Here is a 14,308-nt window from a genome sequence, read left to right on the forward strand (position 1 = left end):
CCCTCCACCATGCTCTTAATGTGTGCATTCAATATTTATAAATCCTGAGTCAATAACGCCCTATAACCAGGGCCTGACAGACACTCACACTCTCCAACACAGGCTGGAGTCAAGAGGTCATGCAATCAAAGGAGGCCAAGGCTCACCACATCCATACAGTATGTTGCTACTCTTATCAATACTTTCCTCAGTAGTGGTTATCTGTCAAAGGAGAGAAATCTTAACAGCTCACATATTGTTACATTTTAAAATACCCCCTCTTCATTACACAAATAAGAAGGTAACGTTGAATATATCTATTCAATGTTTATGAACTGACTATTTCATTTGCTACTACTGACACAGCTCCTGTTGTTCTAGATATTTTGTCTCTACCATTGCTTTATTCCTCTCAGATGTGGTTGCCTCAGATGCTATACCTGGCCATATCACTGCAATGTTCCTATAGTGTTCAGGTGAAAGATTGCACTCCAGTGATAGCGCCACACAAAAGCCTGCCTGGACAATGAGCCAGTCAATGGAGAGATCCAGTTGAAAGAGTCACAATGGCTGTGCATGCTGGGAATTGGGCTGGACGATATAAAGGAATGAAACCTTCATTGAGGCCATGGAGGACAAGCATTCAGAAAAGGGGTTTTGTTCTGTCTTTATCAATCCACAGTTTCCCATGAGGAAAAACAATTCAAAATGACCTTAAAAGAGAACATTGCCTTACACATATTCAGGTGCTTATATGTTCACTTTCAGGGGTACTGATGTAATGGCTTTGTAGCCTCATGTGTATAATATCAAGATGTTCATTTATACAGTAAATATTATTCAACCTGGGATTTGAACGCACAACCTCTTGGTTCACAGAATCCCGGCATTCTTCCTGCTACGCCACCATGTATATGTCAATGAATGATTTCACCTGTATTCCTACACTTTGACTTCGAAGTAAATCTCAGTTTTGTAAAAAATACACTCAAGAAAAACTAGTATTTATCATTGTTACATTTACATTTACATTACATTTAAGTCATTTAGCAGACGCTCTTATCCAGAGCGACTTACAAATTGGTGCATTCACCTTATGACATCCAGTGGAACAGCCACTTTACAATAGTGCATCTAAATCTTTTAGGGGGGGGGGGGGGGGGGCAGAAGGATTGCTTTATCCTATCCTAGGTATTCCTTGGAATACCTTTCATTGTGATTCAGAAGTAACATTAAAAGGTCCAATGCAGCTGTTTTTATCTCACTGTGATTGTTTTCAATTAATATGGTCAAAAAGAAACAAAAACAGCTTCTTAGCAAAGATACATTTCTTAAGCAAGAATTTTCCCAGGAGTGGTTGGAGTTGGGCGGGGAAAACTGTTATTGGTCTATTCATTCAGTCATTTACCACCTGGTGATGTCACCATTCAGGCCAAAAAAATCCATCATACCAAAACAGGCTGAAATTTCAGGCGGTCTTTTCAAACAGCTCTTACACTAAAAGGGCATTATCATAATTTTCACAAGTTCACAGTATTATTCTATCAATCAATCAATTAAATTGTATTTGTCACATGCTTAATAAACAACAGGTGTAGACTAACAGTGAAATGCTTACTTATGGGCTCTTCCCAAAAACGCAGAGAGAAAAATAGAAACATTCTTGAAATATAATAACATGAGGAATAAACACACAATGAGTAATGGTACCTTGGCTATATACACAGGGTACCAGTACCGAGTCGATGTGCTGGGGTACTAGGTCATTTAGGTAGATATGTACATTTAGGTTGGGGTAAAGTGACTAGGCAACATGATAGATAATAAACAGCAGCAGCGTATGTAATGAGCAAAAAGGGTCAATGCAGATAGTCTGGGTAGCTATATGGTTAACTATTTAGCAGTCTTATGTCTTGGGGGTAGAAGCTGTTAAAGGTCCTGTTGGTTGGTGCATCGGTACTGCTTGCCATTCAACAGTAGAGAGAACAGTCTATGACTTGGGTGGCTGGAGTCTTTAGACAATTTTTATTTTACACCGCCTGGTATAGAGGTCTTGGATGGCAGGGAGCTCGGCCCCAGTGATGTACTGGGCCATACGCACTACCCTCTGTAGCGTCTTGTGGTCAGATGCCAAGCAGTTGCCATACCAACCATTGATGCAGCCAGTCAAGATGCTCTCAATGGTGCAGCCAAATATTTTCAGCCTCCTAAGGCATTGGCGTACCTTTTTCACGACTGTGTTGGTGTGTGTGGACTGGTACTCTATACCCTATGTCAGTGATATTCAAAGGAGCTGATCGTGGACTACAGGAAACAGAGGGGCGAGCACGCCTCCCATCCACATCGATGGGGCCACAGCGGAGCGGATTGAGAGCTTCAAGTTCCTCGGTGTCCACATCACTAAGGAATTAACATGGTCCACACATACAGTTGTGAAGAGGGCACATCAGTGCCTCTTCCCCCTCAGGAGGCTGAAAAGATTTGGCATTGGCCCTCAGAGCCTCAAAAAGTTGTACAGCTGCACCATTGAGAGCATATTGACTGGTTGCATCACCACTTGGTACAGCAACTGCAAGGCACGCGACTGCAAGGTGTTACAGAGGGTGGTGAGTACGGCCCAGTACATCCCTGGGGCCAAGCTCCCTGCCATCCAGGACCTCTATACCAGGCGGTGTCAGACGATATTGTCAAAGACTCCAGCTACCCAAGCCATAGACTATTCTCTCTGTTACCGCAAGGCAAGCTGTACCAGTGCACCAAGTCTGGAACCAGCAGAACCCTGAACAGCTTCTACCTCCAAGCCATAAGACTACTAAACAAGACTGCTAAATAGCTAATCAAATTACGACCCGAGTTGACCTTTTTTTGCACTAAGTCTCTTCCACTGACATCCCAACACACACCTACGCACACACCACATACGCCACATAGGCTGCTGCTACTGTCTATTATCGATTCTGTTGCCTAGTCACTGTTGGAAGACCTGCTGTAACAGTGCCTCAGCGACCTGGAGAACGGTAAGGAGACCAGAGAGGGGGATAAAATGGCAAAATTTGGAAAATCTGTCCACAACAACCATAACAGTGGTGAAACCATCAGAAAGGGGAAGATCAGCAACAAAATCTATGGACAGATTGGACCAAGGCCGCTGAGGCACGGGAACGAGTTACCCTGCTGGAGCATGCCGGGGAGATTTGGATTGGGTACATATGGAGCATGAATTGACATAGTGGGTGACGTCCTGCGCCAAGGTGGGCCACCAGTAATTCTTGGAGAGGGATTGGATGGTGCGGGTGATACCTGGGTGTCCAGTGACAAGGGATGTATGTGCCCTGGTCAACAGCCAATCTCTCACCCCCGTGGGGACAGATGCGTTCTGGAGGGCAGGTGGCAGGAGCGGGTTCCCTCTCCAGAGCCTGGCGGATGTCCACATCTATGTCCCAAAACACAGGGCCAACGATACGGGAGGACCGATTGATGGGCTGGTGGGCACTTACAGGACTCTCAACCGGCGTGGAACCACAGGGTATGGGAAAGCAGGTCCTCCAACAGCCCGGTTCTAGGCGGTGATTTTCATGCTCGACCATGATAAGGTGGGGTTGTGACGCTGGAGCCACAGAAGTTGGAGGATTACCTTATGTACGGGTAAGGTGGTGATGAAGGGGAGGTTTCCTGGTGTATGGGTCCTACAGTGAGGGTGAGTGGTGCGGTGATGCGCGTAATTGTGCCAGATGCCAATGGTCGCGTATCTAGGGCATGGACAGGAAAAGGAGAGAAGAGCGGGGTATGAGGTTAAGTTAAGGGAGGAGGCGAGGGCCTGGTCGATTAAGTTCCCAGCGGCACCAGAGTCCACTAGAGCTATAGAGACAACACTTGAGGGACAGCCAGCCAGTGAAATAGGAACCATAAAGGGTTTGGTGGAAAACGATGATAATGGAATACTCACGCCTACCCTGGGAGATGTAAGGTCACAGGGCTGTCCCTCTGCTCTAGTGGACCCTGGGTTAGGACGCACCGGACACCGCTGAAGCTGGTGCTCCTCCTGGCCGCAATAGAGACCGAGCCCCAGCCATCTCTGGCGACGCTGCTCTGTCGCGGGGAGGTGTGTGGCCCCTACCTCCATGGGTTCAGGCTCTGCCTCAGGACAGCCAAAGGAGGGAGGTGAGTGGTGAGGTGGACACCGGCGCTCCCAAAGAAGGTTATCCAGATGGATTGTCATCGAGATGAGAGCGTACAAGGATAGGTTGTCATCCAGACAACTCCATCTGGACCTCCTCGCGCACACCACTGTGGAATAGAGTGCAGAGCGCCGGCTCAATCCATCCACCTCAGGCTGCCACAGTGTGAAATGTGAGGGCGCACTGAGCAGCAGTTTGGCCATCTTGCCGGAGCTGGAAAAGTAACTCACCTCCCTTTCTACCCTCTGGAGGATGATCGAAGACCGCCCTGAACAATGCCAGGAACCTCTCATTCAAACCCAGCTCCTCTTCTCTTCTCTCCCAGGTGGTTGTAGCCCACTCCAATGCCCGTCCGGTAAGCAGGGAAATGACCGTGGCAACCTTGGAGCTCTCGGTGAAGTTTGCCAGGTATGCGTAATGATGGGTTGCCAGGACCAGTGGTTAGTAGACCTGTGACGTCGACCGCCGGAGAGTGGGAGTGGGAGTAGACGTGACAGGTCCCCGTTGAAAAAGTTTGAATACCACTGCTCATCAAGTGTCCTTGAGCACTGTTAGTTTTATGTTGATGTTACGCTGGTGGTGATAATTGAACAATTATTTACTTGATTCTGGGCAGCTTTCAGCATAGTGCAGAAATACATTCTATCCAATAACTCTGTGGCCATATCTGTTTTACAATCTGATACTGTAGCAGGAAATTTCAGGTTGATAAGAGGTTGTGAGTTCAAATCCCAGGTAAGGCTGAGTCCCAAGTGTGGTCACAGTGCAACATTTTAGGAGATTGTACAGCATTGAAATCAGAATACTGCAGCATACTGTCCTTTTATAAAAATAACATCTTGAAGTTGTCGTATATATTTACTTTATTTTTACTGTAGCTTTCGGCAAAGTGCAGAAACATATTCTTGGCAATAAATGTACAGACATAGTGGCGCAGGAGGAATTTCAGGTAGCTAACAACCAAAGATTGTGAGTTAAAATCCTAAGTGAGGTTGAGTCGCGACTAATGAACATACAGCAGCATACTGTCCTTTAACATTAACACCTTAATTTAGGTGTTAAAACACAGTAACTGGTTGTAGATTTATCCTATTTTCACCGCAACTAGACACAAACCTCCAGTGTACCATGATGACACAACATTCTGAGAAACGTTGAAATGTTGCATCCCCATGGTGTAAAAAAATTCACAAGATCATGTTTTCACATGTTGTTTTTACATGTTGCTTCACATGTTGTCATGTTATCACATTAACTTTACATAAAATCATGTGTTCACATGGGTGACCATTGGTCTGTCTATCTGCAATCCAGTCTGCTTGAAAAAAACAGATAAAGTTAGGTCAGCAGAAATAAATTTACTTCATTCACTGTGGAATAGCAAAAATCCATTAAAACTTGTATTTGGGTGTCATTTGATACTATATTAATGATCTAGTGTATTTCAGACCCACTATATTTTTCTTCCATAAAGCACACTCAACTAAGAACAGTCATAGTACAGAAACCCAGGTCAGAAAGTGAGAGACGACAGTGATAAAATAATATCACTTCAACTGCATTTTAATGCCATACTCTGACACATAGAACTCCCTTCATAGTACCCCTCAGTAGTGCTTTGTCCACTACTTCTGGATATGATATCATCTATTAATAATGGATTGGCAATGGATTACATAAAAAGAGACCAGAAATAACATCCAATATTCATGCCCCCTGAGCTTGACTGTGTCCATTCCTTTTGGCCCATAAAACCTTACCCCATTTCCATATCCGCTGAGGGTCGCGACAGGTTTGCCGCACAAAGACTCACAGAACAGCTCAACTCAGGAAAAGGGCTGTAAAAATTAGTGGATTTCTGAACCCTTATGAAACCGTACTCCTAGAATCTTTTTTTTGCATTTCAGTGCCTGTGAAACACCTGGTACTGTATTTCTCCCTTTAATTGTGCCACTTCAGAAATTGATGTGACTCTGAAACATTGCATGAATCACACAGTTATTGTAGTCCCCTTGTCTGGGAATGTTGTTACAACATCTGCATATTATAGAAAGTAATGGAAGTAGCAGAGGTGGCAGCTGCAAAGCAACAGGAAGCGTGCCATTTTCAGTCAGAACCGCTGTACAAACCACTGTCTGCCAGCCATGGTCTTACAGTCGACACTGAGTGGGAGACACTGTGACAAACAGGCAGGGTCTGAGAGCTGTGCGTCCTAGGGGGGTGACAGCACCAGTTTGACTGTCAACGAGGATCATTAACAGTGTGTTTTAAAGAAACCTGAACAGGGATTAGGAAGCTTGAAACAGGGTCTTCGATCAACCGACATATCCCCATATCCCTGAACTCCTCAGAGTATGTGCCTGGACCCTTACCTGTATCTTACTGTTCAGCCTTAAAACCTTTCTCAGCACCCAGCATGTAATTCCCCCACCCCACCCCCATTCACTCAAAAAAACTAGGGCACTATAAAAACATTATAATTTACATCCTCTAAAAGAACATGTCTCATAAATTGTCTACACGCTACAGAAATGACTATCCTTCATGGCCTTATGAAGACGTCTCCCTCTAGCCTCCACCTAACAGAGCGATGGCCAACAAAAGCCTGCGAGTAAGGGCCTTTCCTGAAGAGTCCTTGTCACACGCAGGTTAGCGTTTTTCGTCATGAATCTTGTTCTGGAGGCTTTCGTGGTCACCAGCTAGCACGTCGTAAAATCTGATTTTAATCCGAACCTGAAAAAGCAACAACAACAAAAAATCCATACATTTTTACACTATAGACAATTTTCCCTTCGCAGCTGGCCTATCTAAGGAGAAATTCCTCAGTACTGCCTCCAGGACAAGATTCATGACAATAAACGTCAACACCGCGCCAAACCTCTGTGATTATCGTTGCTTTTTAGCAGAGTGTCCAGGCCTGCCAATACTGCTGTTCCATAAATGAATTTGGCCCTTCGTCAACAAATTACCTAACACGCAGAACTGTGTATGTGTCAGATTCAATTCCAACCCACAGGCTTTTGTAGTGCCATGGCAGGCTGACTTAATTATAAATCATCAATCATAATAAAATAATCACATCTATATTATTTTAAATAAAATATCTCAAACATTTTAAAGATACTGAGTTGTTACATGTTGTCATGTTTGATTGGGCCAGGTGTATTTCTTATCAATGGATAATAATTAATCATGACTAGTCAGAGCTTTCCTGTAAGAGGAAACTCCAGCTCCACCAATCAAACACATATAACTGATCAACAATTATCTCTGGATGAGTCCAGAGCTTGACACATACAGTAGACCTGCATGAGTATTTGTATGAACATGGAATCCAATTTGTAACACACTTTACAACACAGTATAAATACTGTATACACTAATGTTATTGACTACTACTACATTCAGACAGACTTGTATATTACATCCAGACGCCATAGATACCCCCACTCCAATTTAAAATATAATTAAACTGATAGAATTACAGAAAAACAAGACACTAGACATTGGTCAATATCTACAGTGCATCTTCTCGAGTCATACAGAACTTCTAATAGGTAAAGTGTATTTCTCACAAGGCTGCAGACAGTATTTGGCACCAAGGCTCTTATTTTCCCTCTCCCTGATCCAGTCCACTCCTGTCCCAGACTCATCATATAGATCGCAGTCTGCGGGGGCCAGAGGTGCTGACGGAGCCCAGATGCTCCCAGTCTGTCTGGGGGACTGGGGAGACTGGTGCCAGGGGGTCCTGGAGCCTCTGAAGTGCCACCCCTTCGTCAACAGAACAAGGCTAGACCTGCACTTTCTGAGACACTCTGGTTCCCACTCTCTAAAAACTAGGCTGTAGTCATAGGTTAATAATACGTGAAGGAATACACACACTCAGTCACACTCACCCCATGTCTCTCCCTGCAGTGCATACAGCACCACACACGTTCACAAGTTCACACCGACACTCACACACAAACACAAGTCTGAGTGTTCTGGACTATATGCTACCTTTTGGAAAAAATCTTGTGATCTTATGTGAAGTTAATGATAACATGAAACTACACATGTGAAAACATTTGAGCCCATGTGAAAACATGATCTCCTGTGAAATAAATGTGACAACATGGGGATGCAAAATTTCAACATGTGATACACTATATATACAAAAGTTTGTGGACACCCCTTCAAATGAGTGGATTTGGCTATTTCAGCCACACCCGTTGCTGACAGCACACAGCCATGTAATCTCCATAGACATACATTGGCAGTAGAATAGCCTTATTTGAAGAAGTCAGTGATTTTCAACGTGGCACCGTCATTGGATGCCACCTTTTCAACAACTCAGTTCGTAAAATTTCTGCCCTGCTAGAGCTGCCTCGGTCAACTGTACGTGCTGTTATTATGAAGTGGAAACGTCTAGGAGCAACAGCGGCTCAGCTGCAAAGTAGTAGGCCACGCAAGCTCACAGACGGAACAACCGAGTGCTGAAGCGCGTACCGCGTAAAAATGGTCTGTCCTCGGTCGCAACACTCACTACCGAGTTCCAAACTGCCTCTGGAAGCAAAGTCAGCACAAGAACTGTTCGCCGGGAGCTTCATGAAATGGGTTTCCATGGCCGAGATCAGTGTGGAAGAACTTGACTGGCCTGCACAGAGCCCTGACCTCAACCCCATCGAACACCTTTGGGATGAATTGTAACTAGGTCTGTTGCTATTACCGCCACACCGGTGGTCACGAGTCATGAAGGAAGTCAAATTCCACTTGACTGTTTAGTCACGTAATTAGGCTTCTCCAAACTCTGATGCTGCTGATGGTCATTAGTAGCCTACCAAACTTGCTAACTGCCTGGTACTCAGCACTCTATTGTCCCGCTAATCACTCTGACATCAATGCAAATGTAATCGAAAATCTAATCAAATACTTCATGAGTGCCCATGGCCTCATGTTGCGAAACATTTCTATAGGCTATGCCATTGCGCGAGAAAACAGTGTGATGGTCTCTACTAAAAGGGGGATCACACCAGCTTTCTATAGACTAGGCCTACTTTCTCAACTTTCATAATATTAAGTACATTGTTTATCTTTACAACAGGAGCATAGCATACCAGGCTGGCATGACAGGAAAAGCATCCTCCATTCGTTACTTAAGTGCATAGATTATGTATTTTTTCCGCTGTCCCTGTATCGAGACAGGTGCATGACAATGGTCCATTCTAAATCAAAACAAATGTCACACATATATTATTTAGTATACTGTATGTAAAGACAAAATTAAATCAAGAATAGTCTGATGGGTGACAATATTAGCCTATCACTTGTGAATTACATATCACTTGTGAATGACCTATTACTTGTGAATGACCTATTACTTGTGAATTACCTATCACTTGTGAATTACCTATCACTTGTGAATTACCTATCACTTGTGAATTACCTATCACTTGTGAATTACCTATTACTTGTGAATTACCTATCACTTGTGAATTATCTATCACTTGTGAATTACATATCACTTGTGAATGACCTATTACTTGTGAATTACCTATCACTTGTGAATTACCTATCACTTGTGAATTACCTATCACTTGTGAATTACCTATCACTTGTGAATTACTTATCACTTGTGAATTACCTATCACTTGTGAATTACCTATCACTTGTGAATTATCTATCACTTGTGAATTACCTATCACTTGTGAATTATCTATCACTTGTGAATTACCTATCACTTGTGAATTACCTATCACTTGTGAATTACCTATCACTTGTGAATAATGTCCAGCTTAAGAAACTGCTTTTTTTTTCTGAGACTTTTTCAAATCACACCTCACGTAGTCTAGCCCATAGACCTATAGGTTTTGATAAGGTTTGTATCACAACTAAAGTGTCCAAATAACTTCTTAAAATTAAGGACGTTAATCCACTTTATAACGGGTGAAAAGCCTAACTGGCATACATAAGCAGCATGTGAGGTTCAAGTTTGGGGAAGATCATTTTTACAATAACAATGCACCTTTATAATAAAAGCATTACATGAGTAATCGCATTTGCGGTCACTTTTGATAATGGTGTTTTCCCGCTAACGCAACATTTGCGATTATAGCCTACTGCCATGTGTGCATTGCTGCGCTTATAATGTGAAGAAATAGCCTAATAGTTTATCAACATTTTAAGCTAAACGTTCAGATCTGTTGTCAGCCACATTGTGCAATTAATTTTTTTTTGATGCTAGTGGCTATATTAATTTGGTGTCTATTGCATTCCACAACTGTCCCAGACTATGTTTGGAATATTTATTTACTGCAGAGAATAAAATAGGTAGACTTTTGTACTATGGTGATAATAGATTTACATAGTCTAGTGCTTTTGCTGTTCGTTAGGCCTACTCATCTTGTTGTCTGACAAAAAGTAAATGTGGACAGTTCTTCCAATATCTTCGATATGCACCTCAAAATTGGATAAGGACGCGTGTAGTTGTGTCACTGATGTGTCTGTCTTCACTTGTAGCCTGTGAGAAAGACCTGATCATGTGATGGAGAGCCATGTGAGTGAGAGGCGCTTCGGGCCGCAAAAGGCAAACATTTTTTTAGGGTGCATTATGGACACAAATGGGATGCTGCTGTGAAATTCGAGCAATTATCAAGTGCTTGTCAAATTGCGAATGAGAGACTATTGAAATGTATACAGCCTGCGCAAAAAAACTAAGCAGAGCTTATGCCTTTTAAGCAACTTAAAAAAAAATCATCATCAGTCTCATCATGCAGCCTTACAATGTATTAAAAAATCAAAACATATAGTCCAAAGTTTGTAGAACAACTAAAGTTACATTAATAACTCTAAATTAAGCATATAGGAGTACCTGTTTCTTTGTTGACCGCTCAACACAGAATAGCCGCATGTGCGCACTCCCTCAAATCATTTGGAGAAAATATCCTTTCTATTTTATTCAGCTTTGTTCAATTGTATTCTTCATTCTATAAAATAATATCAAATAATGCCACGGAATGCTAAGCAAATCTTGTCTGCTAAATGAACTAGTGTAGCCCACAGCCATTTGACATAGCCACATCAGGACCTAACACATTTCTTCTGAAATAGACTACATTTTCATGGATTTATTGTGAATGTGTAGGCTATATTACATGGATATATTACACTTTTTAAAATGTAGATGTTCCAAAGGTCTGCATCAGTGTCTTGTAGGCTGTGTGTGGAAGCCAGGAGATGCTAAATGTGTTTATGTTAATTAACGGTAAAATACCGTGAGACCGACAGTTATTTGCTTCACAATCACCGGCTGATGAAATTTCGTGACCGCCACAGCCCTAATTGTAACACCGACTGCGAGCCAGGCCTAATCGCCCAACCTCACTAATGCTCTTGTGGCTGAAAGGAAGCATGTCCCCACAGCAATGTTCCAACATCTAGTGGAAAGCCTTCCCAGAAGAGTGGAGGCTGTTATAGCAGCAAAGGGGGGACCAACTCCATATTAATATCCATGATTTTGGAATGAGATGTTCGACGAGCAGGTGTCCATATACTACACGTGACAACATTTGAGTGTTTTCACATGTGAAACTGCAATTCCACGTGAGTTAGGTTTACACATGTGAAAATGCAAATTAGATTTTCACATGAAAGTTTTTCACATGTAAATCTGCAATTCACATGAGGTAAAAATCTTTTATCCTACTCACATGTGAAAAGGTGGTGAGCTCAACATTTTATACATGTGAACATACGGTTTCACATGAGAACAACTGACCTCACATGTGTCTCTTTTGTTTTCACATGAACATTTCAGCATAATATGTGAAAACAGCTATTTCACATGTGAAAATGTACCGACCCGGTGCTGAATAATAATCACTGTTTGAATAATAAAAACTGTGTGAATTAACATGCACAACATGTTGAAAACACTGCAACTGCGTGACATCCTAACAACTTATTTTGGTTTGCAAATATCATCACATGTTAAGTGTTCCAAAACCACATGATTTCACATGTGAAGTAAAACTTTACAGGTGCAAAATATGGACATTTTCACATGTGAAATCATGTGGTTTGTCCATAAGGGTTAACATTATGTGTGACATTGCAGATGATACAACGTGCCCACTGCCAAACTCAGACCACATCTGCATGGCCTTGCCCCTGCCTAGTTACATCCGCAGTGTATTAGACTGCTGTAGCAGCAGCTGTGGAAGCTGGTCTGGCTGCATGGTGCCTTGGTGTCAGGGCCTCGGAGAGGCATCATGACAGAGGGGGAGCGAACATGATAGGGCAGTGGAGCCCAGTATAATATCGGTCTGTTGGTCAATGCTTATCTGCATGTGTAATTCTCTGGAATCGCAAAGGCATTATACTGCCTCTTGCTGGGTGCTGTGTTGTAGTTCTACTAACATGTTGAGGCACTAGAATACACAACCAAACGGTATGTGTAAGCCTACCGTGTAAAATGAGGCTGCTGGACTGATGTACATATGGTATGATGGGTAAGCAGAGAAGGACTTTTATAGAAATTGCCGATGTGAGTTGTGACTACACTGGTATGTGATGGATTAGTATAGGGAGTAACTATGGTCGACTGTGTGAGGTTGGAGCACAGAGTGTCTGTATTTGATGTGGGGGCAGACAATTACTGTGTTATGAGGAGGGATGGCAGGATATGAGATGGGAAGTAGGGAGTTACATTAGAGACAGCATATAACTTATGAAATGGAAATGGTGCGAAATATTGTTACAGAAGCCAAAATACATCTTAACAGTATCAGCAATGATTAATTCAGCCTGACTTGGTCACATCCTTGTAATAACGATGTGAATGCCACCGACCCTTTCCTCGGTCCTCCAGAAGCTCTTTTGAGTGTGTGTGTGTGTGCACGTGTGTGTGTGAGGGCGTTAATAAATGTTGAATCAAACGCTGCACGAGACACCCACACTCCTTAAGGGTTGCCCATTAGCGGTGTGTGGGTGTATGGGGAGTTTATCAGTGTCTGGGTGATTTATGAAGTCAGACTCAATATCATCCACTTTACCCCCACACACATGCCTGCACACACACACACACACACTACACACACACACACACACACACACACACACACACACACACGCATGCACACAGAAGCAAATATTAGGACAAAATTCGAGGTTTCACAGAGATTAACAGAGCGGATAATAAAATACTCTCAACCGCTTTTAATGGTGTCCATAATTCCATTATAATTCCATTGAATCACATGGCCAGGATGATACTAAAACAGAGTACTTGCACATGCATGATACTAATAAGTTATCAAAGTGCATAGCGCATTTTTCTCTGATCCCTGAACTGTACCGGCCAAACTACTAACACATCTGCTAATCTGTCAGCCTGTCTCACTGACTAAATACATAGAACGTATCGTTTACCTTTTACTCCCCTCTGTTGTGTGGTGTAGCCTATTACACAGACTTGACTTAGCCACAAGCAAAGAGGGAGCTTACAGTGCACTTCAGAGTGTGCTCCTTTTAAATATGATCCCCTGGTGGCTCTGTCACAGCAACCTTGGTTACGGGCTGACTGTAGCCTGTAGCCACCACAGGCATCATTAGTCCTGTGTGAAACCACACACTGAAATGCATTCTTCATCTGCTGGTCTACAGCCTTCTGCCTGCCTGCTCCAACATCGAGGCTGGAATTGTGCTCTGATGGCACAGTGCTGTAAGTGAGTCCAACAGTACGGCAGAGATGCATTCAAAGATACTTCAAAATGTACTACAGTTCAGTAAACATTGATTCATCAGTAAAAGTCGGTGAGATACTGGTTTGCAAAAATAGAATAGCAGAAATGATATAATGCATAGATTAAAATGACTGTCAATCTAATCCTCACAGAAAAATGTCCATGCACTCTTTACAGGGCTGCTTTCATATACCTCGCTGTCAGGAAAAATATATAATTCAAATTGGAAATTGATCCCATTGTTCAACTGAAGAATTGTAAGCTGAATTTGTGTGTCTGTTTCCCGTTCTACACTGCCCTCTAATGGAAATCATCATTTTTACAAGAAAGAAGCTCTGATATTATTCTCTGAATGGTGCTTCAAATTTCAGCCATATTTGAGATGGCTAACTGAACACAATAACATCTATTGCAAACTATATCTCCAGT

The sequence above is a fragment of the Salvelinus fontinalis genome, chromosome 37 (genome assembly GCF_029448725.1).
Source record: "Salvelinus fontinalis isolate EN_2023a chromosome 37, ASM2944872v1, whole genome shotgun sequence".
In the NCBI taxonomy this organism is placed as follows: Eukaryota; Metazoa; Chordata; class Actinopteri; order Salmoniformes; family Salmonidae; genus Salvelinus; species Salvelinus fontinalis.